This window comes from Oryx dammah, unplaced genomic scaffold (assembly GCF_014754425.2).
Source record: "Oryx dammah isolate SB20612 unplaced genomic scaffold, SCBI_Odam_1.1 HiC_scaffold_3, whole genome shotgun sequence".
In the NCBI taxonomy this organism is placed as follows: Eukaryota; Metazoa; Chordata; class Mammalia; order Artiodactyla; family Bovidae; genus Oryx; species Oryx dammah.
In genome coordinates, this window is record NW_024070187.1 from 69,019,870 (window position 1) to 69,034,132 (window position 14,263).

Below are 14,263 nucleotides of genomic sequence, written 5' to 3' on the forward strand. Positions count from 1 at the left end.
AGAAAGTTTCTCCGGGGTTCCTGGGGGGGGGGGGGGGCCGGGGGGGGGGGGGGGGGGGTGGTCTTCCTTGTCAGAGTGAATATTCTTGTCACTGTCAGAGTGGACCATGAGGTTTCCTTGTCTACTATTTTACACTTCCCCAACCCCTTTCCTCCCAGAAAAATTTCAGCTGAGCTTTTAGGAAGTTTGGGAATAAGGCTGTGGGGATCTGTCTGATTTTAAAGGCCTATAGTTTTTTCTTAGGTTAAGAACACCTAAGCCAACACTTAGGTGTACAAGTACTCTGCTCAACAATCTTGACATCAGCCACTCTAAGAGAATTGTCCCCAGACTTGTTAAAAGAAGAATGTTTAAAATGTATGGAGTCACCCTTACTTTTCTACCTGGGAAGCACTAGATGCTAGTTTTTCAATATATTCTCCTTGAGACACAGAACTCTGTTCCCACAAAGTTTGCCCTCTTGGGGGCCTATAACCACATCATGGAAAGAGAAATAGAATAAAAACGATAATTGGAAATCAGGACCTTGCTCCACTAACAGAAAAGAAGTGAGCAGCAGGAGCCGTTAGGGGGGATAAATCCACCTCTTCAAACAGGAAAAGAGCTGGGAACTGGGGACAGAATGACCTCCTGCCTTTGTGTCCTGACCCAGTCCAGACATTCCCAGCAAAGAGGAAGAGAAGAGCCCTTTCGCCTTCACCCTCCCACTCAGTGACCAACACAAGCCCAAGGCCAAGGGCCTAACAATAATAGCGGCACTCAGCAAGGCTTCTTGATTACAAACCGCGACAAGGGCAGAAGGGACTCGGCAGCCATCCTTGGTGATAGAGGCACTATCACCATGGACCCATGGACCCAAGTGATGGAGACCCTGTGATTGTAGATCCTACTCCTCTCCTTATTCTGAAGCGGCCATCATAGTTCACTCCCTACTGCCAACCCTCAACATATCCCCCCAAGGATCTCCAAAGACAGTTTAGGAGAAACAAAAATTCTGAAGTGATGTCTTTGATCTTCTGACTTCCTCCTTCCTCCCCTTGCCCCCACTCCTCAGCGGTGCTGCCCACTTATATCTAATCAGGATTAGGAGTGCAGTTTGCTAGGTCCATCCTGACTGTGGTCAAAGTATTACCAGAAAGGTGGTTGTTCTAAATGAAAGGTGGTCACGGAGGGGAACTGGGTCTGTGTGTGTCTATGCATGTACCCATACATGTGTGTGTGTGGGGGGGTAACTCCTGATGGTGGTCGTGTAAGTGGAAAGGAAAGGGTTATTTTTACTAGATTTTTTTCTTTTATTCCCACTTGTTTTCTTCAGTTTCCACTCATTTTTCATGGCACTGCTTGGGAGATTTCTTTGAGGGAGGCAGGAAGACTCTGAGAGTTGGGCTAGAAGAAGGAGGAGAAAAGATTCCCTTGTAGTTCAGTCAGTAAAGAATCTGCCTGCAATGCAGGAGACCTGGGTTCAATTCCTGGGTCAGGAAGATCCCCTGGAGAAGGAAATGGCAACCCACTCCAGTATTCTTGCCTGAGAAATCCTTTGGACAGAGGAGCCTGGCAGGCTACAGTCCATGGGGAAGCAGAGTCAGACGTGACTTAGCACAGCTAAACCACCATGACAGCTCAGGGTAAGATCTCAGGTCCAGCCTTAAGGATGTAAGAGAGAGGGGGAAAGTGACACTTCCAATAGAACCCATTTGCTGGAGGAAATTGAGTTTAAAGGAGCAATCACTGCTTTAAAAAGAACTCCTCCCATCCTCTCCAAATACAGCCTAAAGCTGTCCTAGACATGAATGCAGCTCAGTGCATCAAAGCAATTGTTCCTATTTCCATTATTCACAGGGAATCTTTGAATGTACCTGTTAGGGTGACAGACCTCTTAAAAGGGAAGATTTTTCTCCATGCAATTAAATGGTGCATTTACTAGGCTTCTATTAACATAATTTAATATAAATCTATTTTATAAATCTTTAGGCTCACATTACTGGATTGAGCTTCTCTGGAAAAAAAAAAAAAAAACCATGTCTCTCCCCTAAATTAGATGGAATAGAATCCAAAAACTTGCTATTCTAAGCCAGCTGGAAATATTAAAAGTAGAGGAATTTGTATTGTCTTTTGTTAATGGTGGAGGTATAGAGAAAAGAGTCAGCTTGTCTCCCAGAAGATGAGAAATTCCACAGGAATGAAGGGCTCTTCACCCAAGGCTCTGGCACTTGGAATGGGTAACACAGGCTACAATTGCAACTGGAACTTAAAGAGATATCTTAGGAACACAATTGAACCAGAGCTCAGATGAAGAAATGACAGCCAACCCTGGCTCCCATTTGGAAGCAAGGTTATTCTGTTTGGGGATAGAAAATCTAAAGCCTGTGAGCCTCTCACATCCCTTCTATAAACTACTCTATATGGAGATAGATATCCTTATCAGTTCACATAGCTGGACTTCTTGTTCTCAAGTGCACCTTGCAAAAGCTTGGCTATCCCACTGTCTCTGAAAATGGTGTTTTGTGTGCCCTTATATTGGGGTCAGTGCCTGCCCTTCTGCACCAGGCATTGCACTTCTGCAAGCAGAGCCCTATGTGTTTCTGGATTCTGTCCTACCTTTGTTGAATCTTCCAAATCCCAAACCCAGGAAAGCCCCAGGGGCCCCTCTGAGTGAATCTGGACAGATCGGAAGTGTGTGCTGTGTGCTTAGGAAAGTAACTAGTTTCAGATTAATGAAGCAGTGACAATTTCAATCTGCTTAAAGGCGGAGGTTGGCACTGCCCAGGCCTGAGCGTGGGGAGCTCGCCAGGCTGGGCTTTATATTGTCCGCTTTTCTGAAGAGCAGACAAAGATGGATAGAGAGACATTGAAAAGCAGGGGGCGTATTTCAAACAGCCTCATAAAGAGGGCTGTCACTTTAAGACAAGAACCATAGTGCTTTGATGACTTTGTATTAGCGGCCCCATTTCAAATAAGGAACTCAAGTCTCTAGTGAGAGGGAGGAAAAAGGAGACTGAGAGAGAGGGAGAGAGGGAGACTGTAGTGATATTTAGCCTGTGTGAACACTGCAGCGGACTAATTCAACTTTAAGCAACTGTATGGTTTCTGAAGTTCAGGGAGAAACAACCCGCAGCAGGTGCAGAGAAAAAAGGCAGGTGGGAGCTAGCCCTCATGGGAAAGAGCTCCCTGTCCGTGGGCGGCAGCCGGCTCTGAGGAGGAGTAGAGGCCAGTTTGGCCTCAGTTTGCTAGGAAGGGCTCTGAGAGAGGGAAGCTCAGCTCTGCTGGCCCCAGACTGCTGAGGATTATAATGGAAATTTTTGAGAGCGTGAAAGAGAAATAATAGGAAGGAGGGGGAGGGCAGGCTTTTGGAGTCTACCTTCACAAAGCCCAATTTAAATTGTTTGGGGTCAAGCAGCAGCAAGCCACCTCCTCCCTTTCCTCTGTAATTAATTAATGACCACGATTAATTATTAGGGCCTTGCATCTCAAGACTTCAAAACACCTTCCCCCAGGGGCTGATGAGTTACTTGAGCCAGGCACGTGGTTCTAAGTTGGGAGAAGAAAGTTGAAAGTTGGCAGTGTTGTCTGTATCTCTCTATCTGCTTCTCTCTCGGTGTCTGCCTCAGCTTTTTTTCCAGTCTCTCATACTCCTTCTGCCTTGGTATGTCTCCGTTTCTCCGAATCTTTATCCTCTTTGTTCTCCGGGCCGATCTCCCCATCCTCCTCCAATCTCACTTGGCCCTGGCTCAACCCTCCCAACGGCAGGACCCCAGCTGTCCCTGGAGACGGGAGGATGCCGGAGGATGCCCCTGTCAGGACACCACAGCCCTGAATCTTACCGCCTCCCCACTGGCAGGAAGTGAGTGGGCAGCAGTGTTCACCCGCTGGATCATGAGTTACTGACAGCTTAAAAATAATTTTTTTTCTGACAAAGGAAAAAGATCATTTTTAAGAGACCTGAGAACCAGAATCGCTCAGGCTTTGAAGGCCAGCGAAAAGGCTCCCCCGGCGGTGGCACTGGAGAGAGAAGCGTTTAGTCACTGTTTCATTAGGCACTATTTGAACCTTGCAACATGTGGTAATTTCTGGGGCAAGCTGAAAAGGGGGGATTATGTAGGAGGGACACAAGGAAATTAGCCAACGGTTAATTTAACTCGTTTTCTGCTAGACTTTTCGATACATTCCTAATTGACTGAGGGGCAGGTGAAGCTCCCGCCCCATGCAGGCTCATTCACGGTGGGAATAAATGGTTCTTTTTCAACTCACACTGCTTACAATATATCATCAGGGAAAAGACATGCAATGAATATGTTGATTTTTTTTTTATTAATGGAATTACACCCTGCCACGCAGGTGTGAGTGTAAAAACTTTCTATATGGCAATGAAATAAGATTAACGATGAAATTAGAATTTTATTAGCTTTATATGTCACATAGACCTGGATTTGAACTGTCAAAACAAGCAACAAGAAAAGATATTGGGAAGGAGGTCCTGCCAATCACTCAGGAGAAATGGAACAGCAATCAAACTCAGCGGCTGTGCCTTCTGTAACTCCTTTGGGCCTTATGCCAGAGGCCAGAGGACACAGGGCCTCCCTTAGGTAACAGCCTGGGTTTTGGACACACAGGTAGGAGCTGAAAACACCGCTTGAGCTCAGAGGCCAGGCCTAGAGCAGGCCCTAGTCCAGGGAAGAGGGCTTGGATAGCCCGAGGCCCCAAGAGGTCCGGCGGGGGCTGGCCGTGGTCCGAGAAAGTGGAAAGAAGAGTGGGAACTCGGGACTGGAGGCGGGGTGGGGCGCCCCTTGGACACCGCCCTGAGTTTTGTTACCCGGGGGCCCCTGGGAGCTTGGGCAGAACTACCTGGGTCTGGCAGGCGCAGAGGTGCCCTATGCAAATAGTTCACTATTAGGCAAGAAAGAAATACTTCAAATGGCCCTTTGTAACCTTCTATAGAAAATCGAGGTACTCTGCATGACAAAGCACAATTAAGCTTTCTATTCAGGAGTTCTGCAGCTGGTAGCCCATTGGGAAAGTGGGAGGAAACGCGAATATATTAATAGTGTGGCAAAAGTTTTTTGTGTGCGTGTCTTTTTCTGGGTCGGGGATGGGGAGGGGCGGTGGGTGGACCCGGAGGGGAAGAAGGCTCCGCCTTGGATCCTTGCCACCTGACAGCCTTGCCTCTGCCCACGTGGAGAGCCCTGCTTGTCTGGCAGCGGGCATTCTGAATGGTCTCAGAGAACCCAGTGTGCAGAACAGGGCTGGGCGGACCCTGCGGGCACCAGCGCCTGGGCGGGGCGGAACGCCTGCTCCAGCCTAGCTTCCTCGTCCTGGGAAAGCTGGGCTAACCCGCTCCGGGATGGTCTTGGTACCCGGCGCCGGAAGGAGGCTGCGCTTGACCGATGCTTCGTCCAGACGCCCTGGCAGGTGGTGCACCCTGGGGCGCAGCAGAGGGATGCTGCGCTGGGAAAGAGGCTTGGGAAGAGCAGAGTCGGATTTTCTGTTGAGCTCTAATTTTCTCCCATTCTTCAGGTTTTTTTTTTTAAATTAACTCATTTTTAATTGGAGGATAATTGCTTTACAATATTGTGTTGGTTTCTGCCATATACGTATATGTATGTCCTCTCCCTTTTGAACCTCCCTCCCACCTCCCACCTCCCACCCCATTCCACCCCTCTAGATTATCACAGAGCACTGGATTTGACCTCCCTGCATCATACAGTAAATTTCCACTGGCTGTCTAACATCGTTGATATTCACTTTCCTAATTGTTCACTTTTGCAAATCTCAGGGAGAACTTTTTGCTTCTTAGTAAAGAAGGGCTCTTAGTCAACTGTGCTGTTTAGTCTCCTTTTGCTGGTCTAGATCCATCTCTATTCTCCTCTGCCCTGTGAGGGATGCAGACACTGGCCCCTATGGATTGTATTATATGGTCTATTAACTATTTCACCTGTAGCCTCTGGGCTTCCCTTGTGGCTCAATTGGTAAAGAATCCACCTGCAATGTGGGAGACCTGGGTTCGATCCCTGGGTTGGAAAGGTCCCCTGGAGAAGGGAAGGGCTATCCAATCCAGTATTCTGGCCTGGAGAATTCCATGGACATGTAGTCCTTGGGGTTGCAAAGAGTCAGACACAACTGAGCAACTTTCACTTTCCTGTAGCCTCTTGACTCTGGCTTTCATTTGGGTTTGGTGAATGAGTGGCACAGCAAATAACAGAATAAGCTAATGAGAGAGAAGAGGAAGTATATTGATTGTTTCCAGGGGTACTACATTGTCCCAGTTCTGGCAAATTCTGCTATATCCCAGAAATTCCCTTTCTCTCTGAGAATTTCTTTTCCAAGTCCCCAACTTTAAATCAGGTTCTTCCTGCACCTTCATGGAAAAGGCTGGAAATGTCTTTTGGCTTCTGCTAGTACCTAAGAACAATACTTTGGCCACCTGATTTGAAGAGCCGACTCATTGGAAAAGACCCGGATGCTGGGAGAGATTGAGGGCAGGAAGAGAAGGGGATGACAGAGGATGAGATGGCTGGATGGCATCAGCGATTCAATGGACATGAGTTTGAACAAACTCCAGGAGATGGTGAAGGACAGGGAAGCCTGGCATGCTGTAGTCTGTGGGGTTGCAAAGAGTCAGACAACACTGAGCAACTGAACAACAACAATAGGAGCTTCAAAATTCTCGTTAGTTTCCCTCAGTCCTGCACACATCTCTGCAAGTAGTCATTTTGTTGAAATTGTTCTTTAAAAATCCCAGCTCAAAGTGACTGCCTAGTGGCTGATCAGCCATGTTATTCCTGAGTCATCTCTTCTATAATAGATCACCCAATTCCATTTTCAGACAGCTTTGACAATTAGGAAAACTTACTTGTTGTATCCGAATCTTCCTTTATAATTTCTATCCATGGGTCCTTATCTAGTTCTTTCCTCTGGTGCCTGTCTTCTTCCCTCTTTCCAACTGTTAATGACAGCAACTGCATTTTTCATCTCTACATCCTCAGCGTTCAGCACAATGCCCAGCGGTTAGTGATACCCAATAAATAGCAGCTGAGTCAATGCATCATTCAACTTCTAAATCTCTACCAGTTGCCTCAGACATGGAGGTTAAAACAGCTGTATTTAATTGTAGCTATATATACATATATGATATATATATGTATAAGCAGACTAACTATCCTATAGATAAAATAAATATAGGCAGGATTTAGAGAAGCTTCTGGAATCTGTCTGCAAGCGCAACCATTTACTAGCAGTGTGACTTTGAGCAGTTCACTTAACCTGTCTAACTTCTATTATCCTTATTTGTAAAATGGGGATAATTAATAGTACCTTGCTCATAGGGTGATGAGAATTAAATAAGGAAAAACCCAGGAAAATATATAGATATTTAGTAAAATTAGGTAACATCTAACTGAAAAAGTTATTTAACTTATATGCAGAGTACATCGTGAGAAATGCTGGACTGGATGAAGCACAAGCTGGAATCAAGATTGCCAGGAGAAATACCAATAACCTCAGATAGGCTGATGACACCACCCTTATGGCAGAAAGCAAAAAAGAACTAAAGAGCCTCTTGATGAAAGTGAAAGAGGAGAGTGAAAAAGTTGCCTTAAAACTCAACATTCAGAAAACTAAGTTCATGGCATCTGGTCTCATCACTTCATGGCAAATAGATGGGGAACAATGGAAAGAGTGGCAGGCTTTATTTTGGGGGGCTCCAAAATCACTGCAGATGGTGACTGCAGCCATGAAATTAAAAGATGCTTGCTCTTTGAAGGAAAAGCTATGACCAACCTAGACAGCAAAGCAGACATTACTTTGACAGAAAAGGTCCATCTACTCAAACCTATGGTTTTTCCACTAGTCATGTATGGATGTGAGAGTTGGACTATAAAGAAAGCTGAGTGCTAAGAAATTGATGCTTTTGAACTGTGGTGTTGGAGAAGACTCTTGAGAGTCCCTAGGACAGCAAGGAGATCTAATCAGTCCATCCTAAAGGAAATCAGTCCTGAATATTCATTGGAAGGACTGATTCTGAAGCTGAAACTCCAATACTTTGGCCACCTGATTTGAAGAACTGACTCATTGGAAAAGATCCTGATGCTGGGAAAGATTGAAGGCAGGAAAAGGGGCTGACAGAGGATGAGATGGTTGGATGGCATCACCGAATTAATGGACCTGAGTTTGAGTAAGCTCCGGGAGTGGGTGATGGACAGGGAAGCCTGGGATGCTGTAATCCATGGGGCTGCAAAGAGTCAGACATGACTAATTGACTGAACTGAACTGAAAAGATAACTTTTAAAAAAAGACCTGAAGGGAATGTGAGGAACTGACCATGTGGCTTGTGGGGACAAGATGATTCCAAACATACATAAAGAATTCCAAACAAATATCTAGGTGGGAGAACCTGAAATCGTTGGGAAACAATAAAGAGGCAGAATGACTAGAGTTTGTGAGTGAGTGAGCATATGTGTGTGTGTGTGTGTGTGTGTGTGTGTGTGTGTGTGTGTAGGAGTGAAATGATGATGAAGCAGGACTTGTAGATCAGAATAAGGGCTTGGAATTTTATTTTTAGTTAACTGGGAAGGTTTTGGAGGATTTTGAACAGGGGAGTGATAAGCTCTAAATGAAAAGAAAGTGTTAGTCGCTCAGGTGTGTCAACTCTTTGTGACCCCATGGACTGTAGCCCGCCAGGCTCCTCTCTCCATAGAATTCTCCAGGCAAGAATACTGGCAGGGGATCTTCCCAATCCAGGGATCAAACCCTTGTCCCTTGCATTGGCAGGCAGATTCTTATCCACTGCACCACAAGGGAAGTCCCTTTGCCCATTTTCTAATTGGGTTATTTGATTTTTTTGTTTGTTTGTTTAGTTGTAGGAGTTCTTTATATATTAGGTACATGATTTGTAAATACTTCATTTCATTCTGTAGGTTACCTTTCACTCTGCTGATTCTGTCCTTTGATGTGCAAAAGCTTTAAAATTTTATTTGTCCTATCTATTTTTTTTCTTTCATTGCTTGTTCTTTTGGTGTCATATCCAAGGAATCACTGCCAAATTCAATGTCATAAAGATTTTCCTCTAGGAAAATTATGGTTTCCTCTAGGACTTTTATGTATTTAGATATTACATTTTGGTTTTTAATCCATAAAGAGTTAATCTTTGTTTAAGGTAAGAGTCCAACTTTGTTCTTTTATCCAGTTTGGAAAGCAGTTGAAGAGACTATCCTTTCCTTCATTGAATACTCTTGGCACCTTTGTTGAAAATCATTTGAAATTTGTTTCTGGGTCATCTATTCTTTTCCATCAGTCTACATGTCTGTCTGGACACCACTACTACTCTTTTGATTACCATAGCTTCATAGTTAAGCTTTGTGATCAGGAAGTGTGAGACTTCCAACTTTCTTTTTAAAAATTGTTTTGACTATTTGGGGTCTTTTGAGATTTTATATGAATTTTAAGATAAATTTTCTATTTCTGCAAAAAAAATGTCATTGGGGTTTTGATAGGGGTCACATTGAACCTGTAGATTATTTAGGTGAAGGCCAAAGAATTGCTTTTTTTGAACTGTGGTGTTGGAGAAGATTCTTGAAAGTCCCTTGGATCAAACCAGTCCATCCTAAAGGAAATCAGTCCTGAAAATTCATTGGAAGGACTGATTCTGAAGCTGAAACTCCAATATTTTGGCCACCTAATTCGAAGAACTGAGTCGTTGGGAAAGACCCTGATGCTGGGAAAGATTGAAGGCAGGAGAAGGGGACAACAGAGGATGAGATGGCTGGATGGCATCACTGACTCAGTGGACATGAGTTTGAGCAAGCTCCAAGAGTTGGTGATGGACAGGGAAGCCTGGCGTGCTGCAGTCCATGGGGCTGCAGAGTCAGACATGACTGAGCAACTGAACTGAACTGAACTGAGACACCTTAACAATACAAAGTCTTCCAATTCAGGAACATGGGATGTTGTTCCATTTATCTGTATTGCTTATTTCTTTCAGCAACATTTTGTAGTTTTCAGTATACAGGCTTTTGGCCATGTTAAACAACTAAATAGCCAACAAGTACAAAATTTGAATGGTGGCACTAATAGACCACAAATAGGACTATTTGAGAGGTCTTGTAAGAGGTGAAACAGACAAGGCAGAGCATTGCCTTGTTTTGCCTCAGATGGGACTGTGTGCCTCAGGTGACTCAAAGATTTTCCTCCTCTGCGTATGTCCACAAATGACTGAGAAAGTGTGATGAATGTGCGATGAATATTGATTTGGGTTACAAATAAATTTTACTAAGTGGATGAATTCACAAATATGGAATCTGCAAATAATGAGGATCAACTATGTTTAGAGAGAAAGTGTATACAACAATAGCACAGAAGCTGGGAGGTAAAAATGGAAGAATGCTATCGTATGGATCTCATGCAATAAGCAAAGTTCTTATACCATATGTAGTATAATACTACTAGGAAACTATGATATTAAGGCTGCATAGTGTACACATCAAAACAACAATAAAACCAAAACAAACAAAAAAGATATTAATAAGCTATTAAAAGTGAAATAATAAAAAGTAATGTTAGTGTGACATCAAGAAATAGAAATAAGAAAGCTCTTTAATGAAAGTATAATGACTGAGGAAAGAAATAGAGCAAATTTGAAGTGCTGGTTTATCTTCTGAGCATAATATGAGAAGGGCAAACTGGAATTTCATCTGAGAAGGACAGCCAGGACTTGCAATCTTCCTGCTTGATTTCCTCCTCCCAAGGATGGCAATGAGTCTGTCCTCTCCTTCTGTAATCTTAATGACCAAGAGCTTACATTGTTGAGGGATAATTGCCCTGGGATACGTTAGTTTCTAGCTTAGGAATTTTATATTTTTAGATCTTACATTTTGGTCTTTAATCCATTTAATCTTTGTTTAACACATGATTAGTTGGTAATAATTAGCTGGTGTTGAGAATTCTCTGGGAGTTCAATGGTTAGGACTCTGCACTTTCACTGCTGAGGGGTCCAGGTTCAATCCCTGGTCAGGGAGATAAGACCCCAAAAGTCACATATGCCCCCTGCCCACCCCCCAAAAGCTGGTGTTATCATGCTGGAATGACTTTCGCTATTTTAAATAAACTATGCAGGGCTACTTAGTAATACCAACATATTTCTACAGAGTAAACAGAAAGCAAACTTCAAAAAACTGCTCCTGGATTTATGCCCAGAGCCAATGTGTACAGTTTTTCTAAATAGATGAGGATTATGTTAGTAAATGTGAAATGCAGATAAAAGAGTTCAAAAACATATCTATAAATAAATCATATTTTTTAAATGCCCGGAAATACTGAGATAATGTTTACTGAGATGGAGTTTCAGAAATGTGAACTATTATGTGTAAAATTGCTTTCCATAACAGTGAACAACTTTAAAAACAATCATAAAGAATAAGAATAATCACAAAATAATTTTGGCTCTTATGACCTGTTTGGATTAATTAGTCTGCTGCTGCTAAGTCACTTCAGTCGTGTCTGACTCTGTGCGACCCCATAGATGGCAGCCCACCAGGCTCTCCCGTCCCTGGGATTCTCCAGGCAAGAACACTGGAGTGGGTTGCCATTTCCTTCTCCAATGCATGAAAGGGAAAAATGAAAGTGAAGTCACTCAGTCGTATCCGACTCTTAGTGACCCCATGGACTGCAGTCTACCAGACTCCTCTGTCCATAGGATTTTCCAGGCAAGAGTACTAGAGTGGGATGCCATTGCCTTCTCTGATTAATTAGTCTAGAATACATCAGAATAAAAATTGTTCTTTTTTTAAACTGAAGTATAGTTGATTTACAATGTTGTGTTAATTCTGCTGTACAGCAAACTGATTCAGTTACGCATACATATGCATTGTTTTTTGTACTCTTTTCCATTATGGTTTATCACAGAATATTGAATATAGTTCCCTGTGCTGTAAGACCTTGTTTATCCATTCCAAATATAATGGTTTTCGTCTCCTACTCTCGGTTCATCCCTCTCCCTCCCCACTCCCTTGACAACCACAAGTCTGTTCTCTATGTCTATGAGTCTGTTTCTATTTTGTTCTTTTTATGGCTGAGTAGTGTTCCATTGTATATATGTAACACGTTTGCTTTATCCATTCCTCTGTCTGTGGAATAGCACTGCTATGAACATAGGGGTGTCTGTCTCTTTTTGAATTATAGTTTTGTCCAGATATATGCCCAGGAATGGGACTGCTGGATCATATGGCAACTATATTTTAAGTTTTTTGTAGAATCTCAATATTGTTTCACACTGTGGCTGCACCAACTTACACTCCCACAAATAACATAGGAGGGTTCCTTTTCTCCACACCCTCGCCAGCATTTGCTAATCACTTTTTAATGATGGCCATTATGACCAGTGTGAGGTGGTACCTCATTATAGTTTCAACTTTCATTTCTCTAATAATTAGTGACGTTGAGCACCTGGTCATGTGCCTGTTGGCCATCCATATGTCTTCTTTGGAGAAATAGCTATTTAGGTCTTCTGCCCATTTTTCACTTGGGCTTTTTTAAATTGTTGAGTTCTATGGGCTGTTTGTATATTTTGGAAACTGAGCCCTTGTCAGTTGCTTCATTTGCAAACAGGAAAATTGTTCTTTTTTTTTTTTAATTAATTTGTTTAATTGGAGGCTAATTACTTTACAATATTTTGGTGGTTTTTGCCATACATTAACATGAATCAGTCATGGGTGCACATGTGTCCCCCCATTCCAAACCCCCCTTCTCACCTCCCTCCCCGTTCCATCCGTCTGGGTTGGAGTTCACTGGCTTTGAGTGCCCTGTTTCATGCACTGAACTTGGACTGGTCATCTATTTCACATATGGTAATATAAATGTTTCAGTGCTTTTCTCTCAAATCATCCCACCCTCGCCTTCTCTCACAGAGTCCAAAAGTCTGTTCTATCTGTGTCTCTTTTGCTGTCTTGCATATAGGGTTGTCTTTACCATCTTTCTAAATTCCATATATATGCGTTAAGAAAAATTGTTCTTTATGTTTCAAGTAGCATAAGAACTAGTTCACATTCAGAATGTATCAGGATTATTTTTATAATTATTTTGAATTTAATCTTCCTTCTTCAGTGCATATAGAGACATTCAAGACATGGATGAGCTTCCCCTTTGGCTCAGCCTGTAAAGAATCTGCCTGCAATGTGGGAGACCTGGGTTCGATCCCTGGGTTGGAAAGACCCCTCTGGAAAAGGGAAAGACTACCCCTTCCAGTATTCTGGCCTGGAGAATTCCATGGACTGTATAGTCCATGGGGTCACAAAGAGTTGGACACAGCTGAATAACTTTCCCTTCACTCACTTCAAGACATGGATACATACAAAATGTTTGTTTTTTTAAAAAACACTTTCCTCTAGGTTGAGAGCTTTATAGTACTAAACAATTTCTTTTTAACTGTTTTGATTTAGACTTTCCTTATGATGCTAGTTGCTAAATCTCTTTCTCAATAGCCCAAAGCACAGTAGATCAGGTCTGGTCTTAGAGGTGACCATGTCTTAGCCAAAACTCCATTCTCAACTTCTATTCCTAACAAAAAAAAATTTATATGCTAGAAACAGTAAGAAATTGTTTTAAATTAATAAAGGATATTTGTTAGAAACTAATGGCAAGAATCTTACTAATTTGTGAAACAGTCATACTATCCTCATTAAAGTAGGAAATAAGAAGAGCTGCCCATTTTAATCATTATACTTGATTTTTTTTTTTGATAGGTTCTAGCAAGCCGTAAGGAAAGAAAGTGAATTAACAGCTATCAATATTAAAAGGAAAGAGATTAAACTGTATATTATAATTTATATTAGAATATAAAACATAGCATAATACAGTATGATTATATTATTGATTTATATTCTATTAATATATGATAATTATTATAATGATGGTGTTATATTTATTATAAAAATGTATGTATGTATACACACACACACAACACACACAAACATCTGTTACTCAGAAACATAGGGGAAGTTTCCAAACTTCTGAACTTATGGAGTCCAGCAGCCCAGTAACATTTCTCAAAAAACCTATTTGGTGCACAGAGTATTTCCATTCAGTCTACTGAGAAATTCACAAACCTGCAAGAAACTGTGGAAATGAAACAGAAATCACAGGAAGTATAATACATAGTCACAATGCATAATGTGTTAAGAGATTATATGTTTTATTTTGATTGTTTGTTGGAAAAAGTTCACTCTCAGTAATATATGAATTTTCGTTTTAATCTGTCAACTTCTGAGGAAGGAAACGT